The sequence below is a fragment of the Sminthopsis crassicaudata genome, chromosome 1 (assembly GCF_048593235.1).
Source record: "Sminthopsis crassicaudata isolate SCR6 chromosome 1, ASM4859323v1, whole genome shotgun sequence".
In the NCBI taxonomy this organism is placed as follows: Eukaryota; Metazoa; Chordata; class Mammalia; order Dasyuromorphia; family Dasyuridae; genus Sminthopsis; species Sminthopsis crassicaudata.
The window spans coordinates 193,139,291-193,152,542 of NC_133617.1; the positions used below are offsets into that span (position 1 = coordinate 193,139,291).

General features: G+C 33.1%; 1 long non-coding RNA gene across 1 annotated transcript in view; it reads left to right on the plus strand.

Moving 5' to 3' along the window:
• Nucleotides 1-13,252, plus strand: part of LOC141553544 (uncharacterized) — a 290,680-nt gene that overhangs the window by 215,654 nt on the left and 61,774 nt on the right. The gene's annotated exons all lie outside the window — the stretch shown is intronic.

The window sequence follows — 13,252 nt, forward strand, 5'->3', positions numbered from 1 at the left end:
CATTTGCATTAAACTAGTAAGGAGTTGCCACTAGTTTGGTTTCATACCTGTAAATCTTCTCTTATGAAGTGAGGTATTAAAAAGCTGCTTAAATAAATAACCCCCTCCCCAGATTGAATAAAGAGGAGCTCTAATGCAAATTAGATTAGTAGAGTTAAAACACACACACAAACACACACACTACAACTAGGAGTTTATATTTCTCTGAAGTTGCTTGTCAGTCTGTTCATAACAGAAAACTTTGTTTAAGTTTCCATTCTTTAGCTAGGTAAATTTATTTAAATGCAATGAATAAATAAGAACAAAAAAATCTGTTAAGCCCATTGTTTCAAAACCATTTTAAATGAAAATCTTGCTGACCTCTTTAGGAAGATGATTTCAATCTTTGTGATTCTACATTATTTTTAACCACAAAAATTATTTATAGTGATTTTTTCTTATGGTATTATCTGTGAAAATGCCTAGTTTGCTGAGTTATATAGCCATATTCCAATAAAAAGAAATATAGAAAATTTCAAATTTTGCATTTTTATGGATTTAGGGAGAAGTCATCAGGAAGTATGCTTAGAAAAAGGAAACAACTAAACTACTCAAGCTCTAGATATTTTGAGTCCATTTTCTATATTATTTTTATTGTGAATCTTATCATTTTTTCATGGAATCTAATACAAAACTGTCTTTGAAAGTGTTTGTTACAAATAGGTCTTTTCTTTTTGCCTCAGGTACATTTCTTTTCTGTAATATTTTTTGTTTAATTTTTCTGTATATTATTTCCCATGTCTTTATGGTGATGCATGGGGAATTTAACCATCTCTAAGGAAAGAAGGAAGACAGATAACTCATCATTTGGTCATTCAGCAAATTTCTGGGGGAATTATTTGAAGGGTAAGGTCCACCTGACATAGGAAACAACTTGAATATCATTGTCTATTAGTTTTGCAGTATGATTTGTGATTACTGTAGAAGTGCTTGATTGAAATTGCTTAACCAAAAATAAATGCTTAACTTGAAGGGAAAATGTTTGTGGAGGTGTGGAGTGGTGAGAATGGGGGATGGTAGAAGGAGTAAGGTTGGGAGTAAGAGTGAGGGCAACAAATGAAGCAGAAAGCTGAGAATTTCCCTATCACTGAATGCAACTTTTTGCTCTCCCTTGAGAATAAGACTGGAGTCCAATCTACTTAGTAATGCAAGAGGTAGCTTGCCTATTAAGACCAAACAAAGAGTATAGAAAAAATAACTTGTCTCAATACAGCTCATTTGGTGGAATTTACACATTGCTGTAAATGAATTAAATTGTTAGATACTGAAGTGATATATCTCAATGCAAGCCATTCACTGAAAACAGCAAATACAATCTTGCTTCAGTTTTTTAAATGCACAACCCAGTTTAACTGGACATTTCTTTCTTTGCCTATCTTTCTGCCTATCTTGGAAAAACTCATTAACCAATTAAATGTTCTTTTAATTAGTACATTTCCTGATTTTATTCTATTGGGGCAGTATAGTTGTTGAAGTTTTTTATGTTTGTTTGTTTGTTTTGTTTTCTCTTGTCTTAGTCTGACTCACCTGGTATTCCTTGAGTCTGTTAATCTAGAACCCACCCTTATAGTTTTGATGACAATAAAAGCTTTAAATATGTATTCAGAATATTAGATCCTAAGTGGATTTAATGACTTGAATGTCAAAATCTGTCTAAGGAGGCACTAGTTTTATTTAGATATTCACAGTATAAGAGATCTGTTCTTCCATGCAGGTAGAAATGAGTGAAAAGGATAATTTTGCAAACTGTTATAAATTTGCATGTGAAAAGTGCAGTCTTATAGGCTAGCTGGCTTTTTAAAATTTAGAAGAAGTTACCCAGAGCCTACACCATTCCTTAATTGGAAGGTAGCCCTCTTTGGAAGCCATTCAATAAATTGGAGTTTCAATATACTGCCTAATAGCTTGGTTGTAGCGTGCTGTTGTCTCCAGAAGCTGCCAATCGCTCTCTGGGAGGAGAACTGCTATGTCAACTCAAATCTCTCCCACAGATTCTTCTTCCTGTAGAGAGCGGACTTCCCTTCCTGCAGAGAGCTGCCTCAAGTCTGTCTAGAGCAGAGACTCTCTATCTCTGGAGTTCTGCCCTCTCTATCCTCCCAGAGAATGGGCGTGGGATTATGCAAGGGCTTCTTGGAAGAACCACTTCAACCAATGAGCTTGCTCCTCCCAAGCACGCAAGCTCTTCCCCAGGAATTCACAAGTCAAACTACCAGGAAAGGCCAGAACTAGAAAATTGTCAAGTACTGACTTAGCACTTAGTAAAAACCCAATATCTCATTATCTCATTAGCACTTAGTAAGAACCTAACACTTGGTGACCTAAAACAAAATACAGAACTTAATTTGCATCCAGAAAGAGCATAGTAATGGGAGAATCTGTCTCACTGAGTCATTTCTACATGACTAGGCATTCTATCTAACCTTAGTAGAGGCAGGTGAAATAATTTGGGAAGGGTTATATATGTTTATGATGAAATCAGTGTGACTCAATGCTAGAGAAGTGACAGTTTTGAGACTGTAATCCAGGGTCTTTTGACTCCTCGTCCTATGTTTTTATCACTACACCAGGTAGCCTCTGAAATATACATGAGTGTTAGTCAAATTCAATTCTCTATAAGCAGAGGACAAAGAAAGGGGATCAGTTAGTGACTACACTTCTACTTTAACAGTTATAGTAGGAATGGGGAATGAGCATAAGGACAGGGAGGGAAAAGTAGTGGAACAGAGGGTAAGCACAAATTCTCAAAGTTGCCAGATGCATGATTCATATAGTGTGAATTTGATAATGGAGGCCTGGTAACTTGGTAATGTTTACATTACATTAGCATCTTCCCTGGACAATCAGTATAATAATAAGAAACTATTTATTCTCATTTACAGGAATTTTGCCTTCTGAAGTATCTTGTGCAAAAGTTATTGTCTCCATTTTACAGATGTGAAAACTAAGGCTCAGAATATTTAAATATTTGCATCCCCCCAATATTGTGGGACAGGATTCAATTGCTAGTCTAAGACTCCACTTTATCTCCTGTAATGGTTATAAAACCTCTTTTATGTTTAAGGATGTCATGAATAATGTTTTCAATGCCATTTCTTACATTTGAATCATTGTATGCTGTTGCATACATTGCCATTTAATGCATCATTAAATCAGATGTTATAGCCTACTTAACCTACTACACATTTTTTTTCATGGCCTTTGAGTTATGTTCAGTTTTAATTCTTCTGAGATCACAGAGTTCATTCATTCATTCATTCAGCAAGCTTTTACTAAGTGCCAACTATGTGTTAGACATTATGGTAGGTGATGAACATATAGTAAGAAAAAATATTTTCATGATGTAGACATATAGCTTTATCATAAAAATACTGGCTTTGAAAAGTTGTGTTTTGTGGCTGGCATAATATAAAATGACAGAAAATGGCATTGTGCCAACATTATTCAATTCAGGTCTTAGCTCATTGGTATCTCTGATACCTAGTCACAGTGGAAGTACTGAGGGACCAAGTCATTGTGCTGCCCATCCACCTTCCTAACATCATTTGAGCAATGATGCTACTATATACATGTGATTTATTATTATATTCCCACCCTAGTAGAATTCATTGTACCTACTAGGCCACATTTTTTAAAAAATCCAAATGATAGTAGTCGTAAAGAGGCATGTGGACAAAAATGGCATTTTTGTCCACATGCCTCTTTACGACTACTATCATTTGGATTTTTTAAAAAATGTATTTTTAAGCTCACTTTAGGAAGGATAAAGTTAATTAGCTTTGACAAGCAATCTTTCTAACAACTTCTTGAGTAAAGTGTTACATTTGCACTAGTTTATCTTAGTAACCTATCTAATTTAAAGAGGAAAAATGTATAGGGAGAACTATCTATAAAATATTTGGTTAGGATTATATTCTTTTCCTAAGCTATGACACAGAAAAAATATAGCAGCTAAGCTTAGAACAGTATTCTTTACTATGCAACGACACTTTGTTTCACACTTAAGATTCAAATAAGCAGTGCAACATAATACATAAATTGGCATGATGCTAAAAACAAATGTAAATATTTGTATATCATATTTTGTATAATCAATTCAGTAAAAAAAAAAGACAAACAAACAAACCTTGAATGCTGCTTTACTAAGCAGATCTGGATTTAATTAAAAGAGCACCAAATAGAATCATCATGCTTAAACATTAGGAATAATCTCAATAAAATGTATCAACTCTTTTTGTGTTAAAATTCCCTCTTTCTTTCCCTCCTTTTTCCCTTCCCTTCCCTCTTCTCTCTGTCTGTCTCTCTTTCTCTCCCCCCTTTTTATCTCCTTCCCTTCTTCTTTTCTGTCTCCTTTTTTTCTTTCTCCCCCTCACTCCCTTTCTTATATATTTTATCAATATATATTATTGATTCTAGCACCTTCACTTACACTGATAAATTAAAGATATCCAAAGAATCATCTGAATATTCTTATCATTTTCTCTACTGTTTTGGACATTTTACACATCTGGTTTCTTTCAATCTCCCATAATTCTTATTTATGAATGTATATGTTAATATTCTGATCTCCTAGGAAGTTAATTAAGACTTGGTTATTTTTTTTTTAAAACTAAAGTGCAAAGATTTTCTTTTATGCAATTTTGGTACCTGGGAACAACCATTTAAATAAACTTTTGTTCTTTTCTTTGTTGTGAATGAATCATGTAGGATATTATGTTCTGTGAGATAGGTTCCAAAAGGTCATTGAGGACATGCTGGTAGTAAGGGATGATATAAACAGTCATCCAAGAGTCTAGTAAATCAATCATAATTAACACTCTGAGTTGTTTTTTGCATATAATGCCCCTGGAGAAAAAGGTCAGTTAGAAGGATCAGTGGACAATGTGCTGATATGGAAGCCAACAAGTTTCATCACTCCAGCTTCCTCCAAGGAATGCTCAGAGTTTGAACTCATTAGCATTAAAATCAACATGGTTGGAAGGTCAGCATCAGAGAACAATGCCAAAAAGTCATTTGAGAAATGTGTTTGTGAGGAAAAATTAAAGAGTTTGAATATGGAGTATATACAGTATCTATTGGAATTCTCATTTCCATAAACCTCTTGCATTTGTTTATTAATAATTCATTTGAAAATATTTGTATGAATTATATTTGATCAAATTCACACTTATTAATGGCCTAGTAGGTACAATGAATTCTACTAGGGTGGGAATATAATAATAAATCACATGTATATAGTAGCAGCTACATTATCTCATTTGATCCTCATGACAATTAATAAATTAATGGAAAAAAAAAAAACTTATTCTGTGTCAAGCATTGTCCTGAGTATTGGGATAAAACATAAAAATAAAACAATTTCTGTTCTCAAGATATTTATATTCTAAGTAGTGACAATATATAAATAAAATTTCATCTTTGAGTCAAATGGAAAGGTCTTGTGGTCCTTAATTACAGGAGGAAAAGAAGTAACAATACCTATTCTTAAATATAATTTTCATTGATGAAATCAGCCCGGTTGCTGTTATTGAATTATTTGAAAGATCCAAGGACTTATTTTCAGTGTCTCCAATAAGTATAGTTATAACACTTGCAGCAACAGCTGCCTGGCTTCATTTTGATGAGAGTGACTTCCAAGGATAGTGACTGTGGCCATAGGGCTGGGATAATCACTTATTCTCAACTCTCTTAGATTCAGGATCCTGGGTTATCTCCATCTGGATCCAAGGGGGGATGGTGTCCAAGGTAGTGGTGATGATTTGATTTAGTTAGCACCTGCTGCCATCTGTTTTATTCTGAGGATTCCAAGCTGCTTCAACTAAGTTGTCTTGTTGGTATTTTGTATGGCTATTGGTGAGGGACTCTATAGGAGTCATATTTCCAGAAGATGACTTTAAGGCTGAACTAGAAATAGGACCCATAATGGTTAATTTATTAGGTGCCATAGCCATTTATCCCATTTTATAAATGAGGCTCAGAATCCATCTTCAAGACTATAAAATATAAAACAATCTAAAGTATTAGTACAATTTTAACCTTTAATATTTTTAAATGGTATTAAAACATTGGATAATTATATAATGTATTAATACATATTACCGTAGTAATGTTCACGGTGTCATGAAATTCCTTCTAAATCAGATCAGTCTTTGATTCTGTGGAAGATGATTTAATTGCCAACCTGCTAAAGTTAGATCATTAGAATCATATAAAGTATATAATATGAGAAAACTATTTTAGCAGAGCGCTAGTGTATTTATATGCATAGATTTAGATGTCATGATTTCTTAATAGTTGTCATTATTAAAACATCTCAGATATGTTATTTTACTTAGTTTTTTGGTTCCTTTTTTATTACTAATATTAACAAATTTTGTAGCATTTTCTGTTTTCACAAACTAGTAAAACATTGAATGAATAATCAAACATTAGTTTGGAATAAACCATACAAATAAAACAATTCAAAATGCTTTTTGCCAAATAATATGATAATAATAGTACTTTAATCATTCAAATAACTAAATATAAAACAACAATAATCAAAAACTAACTTAATGTTCTATAGACTTTTTAAGCATCTTCTATGTGTCAGCTATTATACTAAGTGATAGGAAACAGTCCTGACCCTCAGGGAACTTGCATTCTATCAAGGAAAACAACATATCTATATTTATATCTATATACACATAAGTATATGAAGATAAATACAATTTGGGATGGGGGAAGCAAGAAGTTCTGAGAGACTCTGGAAGACCTTTATTAGTCATATTTCTTAATTTTCATGATGTATATAGTATAATGCAATGTTATGCTGCAAAATTCTTTCTTTGTTTTGAAATTTCTGTAATCCTGGAATCATTTTGCTTCTCAGTATGGAAATATGTTTACTTGAATTTATTATTTCCTTAGTGGATAAGACTTTCAAGTCCACTGGAAGTATTTTTTTTTACTTATTTCTGCATAACAGTCCCCCCTTCTTTAATGGATGATAGGCATCTTTGTTATCTCCCATGTGGATGGGGGTAACCTCCCTTTGATTGCTTACTTGATCCTTCTCTCCCCCTGCCTTGTACCACTAAATTTTCTGAGAAGGAAAAAAGGATTAGGTTCATAGCTTAACTTGGTTCCTATAGAGTTCAGCAGCTTCATAACCCCATAGGGAGTCTTGTAATTGATGTGGGACCCTGGAATTATGATTTATTATCAGCAAATGTTTGATTTGTATAAATATTTTTATACCTATATATATCTGGGATCATGTAAAAATGTTTTGGGGTACCAAATGGAAAAAGTCTAAGAAATCCTATTATAGAAAGTTCCAAGTCTAAAACCCACCTTAAGTTTGACTTCTAAGCATTCTCAGGGCTTCCATGAGAACCTGATTGGCTATATCATCTCACTTCTGATTCTGGCTCCTTGGTCTTGTTGATATACATTCCAAGGTTACATGGAGATCAACTCTGGCATGTAAAAATGAGGAGGACAAATAACCCAGAACAGGAACAAATACCTCTAAGCCCAATACGAAGAACTAGAATAAAAGTGGGAACCGGGAAAGGAAGACCTTTCACTTTTAACAGTTCTATTCATGACATTCTGTCCATTCTATTCATGGCATTGTTGTGAGTAAACTGGGATTTCACCCTCTGGATTTACCAGAGAAGAATTACAAAAAAGAAATCAGCAGAAAATAAGAATGGCTCAGTTTTGCCAGATTTAAAGACACAGGAAATCAAAGGAATTTATCCCCACCCACATGATAGGGGATAAATAAGCATCCAAGATAGGTAATATGGAAAAGCTCCATAGGTCCCTCAAGGGGTCCTCCATGTTAGGTAAACTGGAGTATGCAAAAACATGACAGGGATACACACATACACACACATTACCTTACAACTTGATAAATATGCTGTAATCTTACAGTTTATCTCAACTTTTTCTGACAATGCTTTTTGAAAATGGCTTTAAATTAAACTTTCATCACTAAAAATACCTTTTCCACTCTTTAATACTCAAGTTTTGTACCATCTTGCTTATGAGAAGTAATTTTTTCTTCACAGAAATGATTAACAACTATTTCTTTTAAACTGGCTTCACTATTCTTTCAACTTCAAAAAATCCATGAGTTGCTTCAGAGAAATAAATAGTAACCCTGAAGTTTTCAGGGTTACTATTCATCTTTGCTTATTTTTTTGAGGATTGATCAGGTGGTTTTTATCAATAGTTTGTCTTTAGCATTAATTTTGTTTTTAACTGTATATGTGTGTGTGTGTGTGTGTATGTGTGTGTGTATATATATATATATACACACACTTTGTGGTTTATTTCATTGTGAACTTGAATGATTCTTAAAATGCTTGCTTTTACCAGTCACTTCTGCAATATATCTGTTATTGAAGTGTATTATTTAAAATTACAACTTTTATAGGTTTCCTTGGTGTAATAGTCCTTTTTTAAAACCAGAGAATTAAAAGCACAATGAAAACATGCAGACTCTCTAATAGACTGAGCACTGAGTACCAAGAATTAGCAAAAGGTGGAGAAATCAGTTCAATCTAATGCCATCTTGTTAAGATTATATATTCAAGAGTCAATCTAGTGTCAAACCAAGGGCCATTAACAGGAAAAATATGACACTATTTCAAAATTAATTTTTTTGGTCCCAAGTAACACAATCCAACAATAAGTGTTAAAGGTAGAATTTGAATCCAGGCTGTATGACACTCAAGCCACTGTTCTTTCCCTGGTATGATGTTGCCTCCCTTTATGTATTTCCTATATATATTTGTCATATTTAAATCCAGATAACATTTATGTGATCATTTAATATCAACCCCACTGAACTAGAATCTCTTTGCATAAAAATCATATTTTAATTCTCTGTATCTCCTCTGCATTTGATATAATACCTTGCATTCTGTAAGCATTTTCTAAATGTTTGTTTTTTTCTAAGATATTGATTACATTTCATTTTCTTAGGAATCCATCATGCCTAGGCATATTGCTTGAATTTACCAGTATGAAACTTGTGAACTCATTCAAGTAACTATGATAGGGGATAGGTATAGGGGATAGGCTACTAGATTTAGAATTAAAAATAAATTCTATTAAAAGTTCATTGCTCATGCTAATTCTGTGTAACTGGGCAAGTAATGACCTCTATTTATTTTCAGGCAGCTTTCTAGGATTTAAGGGCTAGATTGCTAAGTTTCTTAAGTCAGTAGTTTAATTTTTGTCTGCCACATACCCAACACAGAACATGGAATGTAGTAGACTCGTTGAATTAAACTGAATGGGTTCTGAAGTTATGCATGGGTTTTATGTAATCAGCTTTGGTGGCAGGGAGACTTCCCCACATTGTTGAAATCATATATTCATCTTTTCTTTTAGTGTAAATGTGCTACAATAGTCCAGGGACATCCTTAGATGAAGTTCTGCCTTGTTTGGAAGTTGCTTGCTTTCCTTTGCTTTTCCTCAATACCCTTCCAGAATACTTTCTCTGAATATTTTCCCTTCCAGCTGTTGAGCTTGGCTTTAATGATTTGGCATTAAAACACTTATTTTTATCACACTTTTTTTCACCTGCAATTTCCTAAAGCAAGGCTACTCAAATAATGTCTCCAAAATATGATAATTTCAGGCTTTAGAGATAAAATAATAGACAAAGATTTAATTTGAAAGCAATGAGATGGATTTGGATTTGGGGGTGTTATCTGTAGTACCAATCTCCTTATAATCTAGTTGCCCCTTTTAGAAAATCTAAATTACATTGTTAAAAAATTGTCTACGTTTAAAAAAAAGAGGGGAATGGGAGAGAAATCTGAATTATAAGGAAAAACCTCAAAATATGGTTTCCTGATTTTGACCATTTTTAGTGAAAAAGGATGTTGCTATTTATGCTAGATAAAAATTCTCAAAATAATTTCACAGGGTTACAGATGAGGAGATCTTGGCTCAGGTTAACACGGATGGAATCTCTCTTCTACTCTGAGACACAAAGACGCTATTCAAAGATCCTCCACTGGTCCCTGATTCCATTTTTATTTGAACCCATGAAACCTCATGAACCCGAAGGCAATTCAGTAAAGCTGAACCAAACTTCCCACTAGAGTTTTCAATGTTGGTCGCCATATGGTTGTGGATCAAACTGGAACTCATAAAAAAAAGCCAATGGACATGAAACCATATGAGCCGAAACCACTGAACTGTTCAATGAAACCCACATGAATGAGAAACCTCTGCTTTTTGCAAAATGTTAGTAACATGCTCTGTGATGCTTATATGGAAGAAGTTATAGGAATACTATAGAAAAGATGTGTTGTATGGATGTTGTAAAGTTTTAATTTTATTTTTATAACTGCTTGTTTCAGATGAACCCATTACTCAGTTTCTCATTTCTGCCTTCCCTCTTTGAAATACATTAGCAACCATGGAGACAATATCATTGGACTTTTGTGCTTAATAATGTCCATGGATGCCTTACAAAGATTGACAATAAAATGTTTTGTAGTTTATGCCATGATTTGGGTAAATTTATATGCTTATGTGATTTCTATCTTGGCTAGATATAAGGTACTATCTTGTATGTGCAATAAATATGGGGGATGACCAATCTATATCTAACATATTAACTTCTACATTTGCATCTGGGTAATTTAGACAAAGCTTTTTTCCTCCACTGTAAATCAGTAAATAAAGCATGTAATAGCTGTGTGAAGAACACTAAAATATTTAATAGGTTGGCAGTGTTTCTGTAATAAACTGGTGCTCAGTTCTTTAGCAATTGTACTTGAAGTTTTCCTTGGTGCTGACAAAACCTATATATGCATATATTTCTTGATAGTAGGTTATTTTTATTCACTGAAAAAAGAAAGAAAAATATCCATGATAATCATGAGATAATGTATTTATTTATTAGATTCTTTTTATTGTTTCCCTCATGTTATATATCAATAATCTGTTTCATATGATATAATCACAAATATGCTATAGGATCTGCCATTGGTAGACAATTTTTACAGTATGGATTGACTATACTAAACCATCAATGTTATGGGGAAAGTTTGTTTCCCTAATCTACACTTTACCATCTGCAACTTTGAACTTCTCTCTAATAGGAGCTTAAAAGTAGGTCTATAGACTTAAGTATTATTAAGTATTAAGTATTACTACTAGGCTTTCAAACATATTTTATAATCATATGGATATAGAGGAAAGAAACCATGTCACAAAAAAATCATAACAGAATGGCATTAAAACATTGGGTTATTACTTTACTTTAAGTACTAATTGATAAATTGCTACTTGATCCCTAGTGCCTCACATATTGTATGAGGCTCTAAGTCCTAGGCACCTAATAAATATTTATTGCAGAGGAGTGAATCCTCTACCTTCTCATCACTAACATAAACAGAAATGTAATTGAGTCTTTTTTTCTCTTTAGTTTTTGAGACTTTACTGGTAAAAAAAATTGTTTCATAAAAAGACAGAAGTCTTTTTAGCTCCCAGTTGTTATCTTGGTTTCATCTTCAACTCCTGATTCTCTCTTATCGCATAAATCCAATAAATTATAAATATTGTCATTTTTTTATCTTCACAACATCTATGTATATTTTCACTACTTATGAGTCACACATATATTCACTATTCACATCACCCTAGTTCAGGTCTTCATCACCTTTTGCCCTGGACTATTGAAACTCAAATGGTTCTTTACTCTTCAAGTTTCTCTTCATTTGAATCTATCCTCCACTTAGCTCTCAAAGTGTTTTTACAAGTTTTACATGTCTGGGTCTGCTCAATAATCTAAAGTCCTTTGTTGGCATTCAAAAGTCATTATAATTCTTTATATTCTTCCATCCCAGTCTTCTTTTGCTTCTCTCCCCTCAACTCTACAATTCAGACATATTGAAAATTATTTCCAAATGGGACACAACTCTCCATCTTCTTTGTTATTTTCTTTGTAATGTCTGCTCCCCATTTATGGAGCATTATTTCTTTTCATCTATGTCTTAGAATTATTGACTTCTTTCTGGGCTCAGCTAAATTCTACAGATGATTTTCTTAGTTCTTTTGTTGTTATTGCCTTCATCTTTAAGGTTACTATCTACCTTCCATATGTCCTATATTTGTGTACATATATGTATATGTATGTATGTATATATATGTATATACATTATATATATATATATGTGTATATATATATATATATATATATATATCCATGTTGTTTTCTGAATTATGTAAATTCCTTTTTTTTTATAGCCACAGGTACTTAGTACAATGCATGGTACATAGTAAAGCACATAATAAATATTTCCTTGATCAATTAGGATGAAGATGCTAAGAAGATGTAGTTTGCCAAAGCATCCTATTTGGATCCTAAGCATCATATTTGGGATCTTTCCAATTCAAGACAACCAGAAACATGCTTTCACTGGAGTGTTCATTGCTGTAATAGAATATAAACACCCCAATTAAAAAAAAGAACATAAATGCCCCATCTCATGTGGACAAAGTAAAGAAATACATTCTTTAACAATGACAAGGGAAGAAGTAGTGAGGATGTGAACCCAGGTTCTTTGACTCCAAAGTCTATGCCCTTTCTATAGTACCACACTGTCTAATTGCATATTATAGTGTGAAGAACAATTTCTAACTACTTGGTTTCTTTTGAATGGTGATGGATCTTACCAAGGAAGTTCTGCTTGATGTTCTAAGGATTGATGCAATTAGCATTATAGCATCCTCAAACAGAAGCACATAGAGGAGTTTATGATTGATAGGAAATGATTCTTGACTTGGATCATGAGCTGCATCTCTGACATTATAGTGACAATCATATTTAGCAAGTGCATAGCACAATATTATATGATAGACCCAATATTATTGTTCAGAGAGAATCACTGGACAAGATTATCTTTGGTGTTCTAATTATTAAAAACATTTGGCATATGTATAGGTGACACTTTGTTGGAGGAAAACGTTTAAAGTGATATTTTCCTCTAATGAATCAAAAATTTTATAGCCCCAAAACAGAATACATAGTAGGATTTCTACAACTTCTATACATTTCTTTCAATTTTATGATTCAAGATAAAATCTCTTATGAATCTATGACTATAAATCCCTACATTTCTAGGCATCCAGGTGGATGATAGAACTAAGTTGCTTTGGCAGCAGGTACCTGGCTTGACTTATTGACTGATAAATAGTC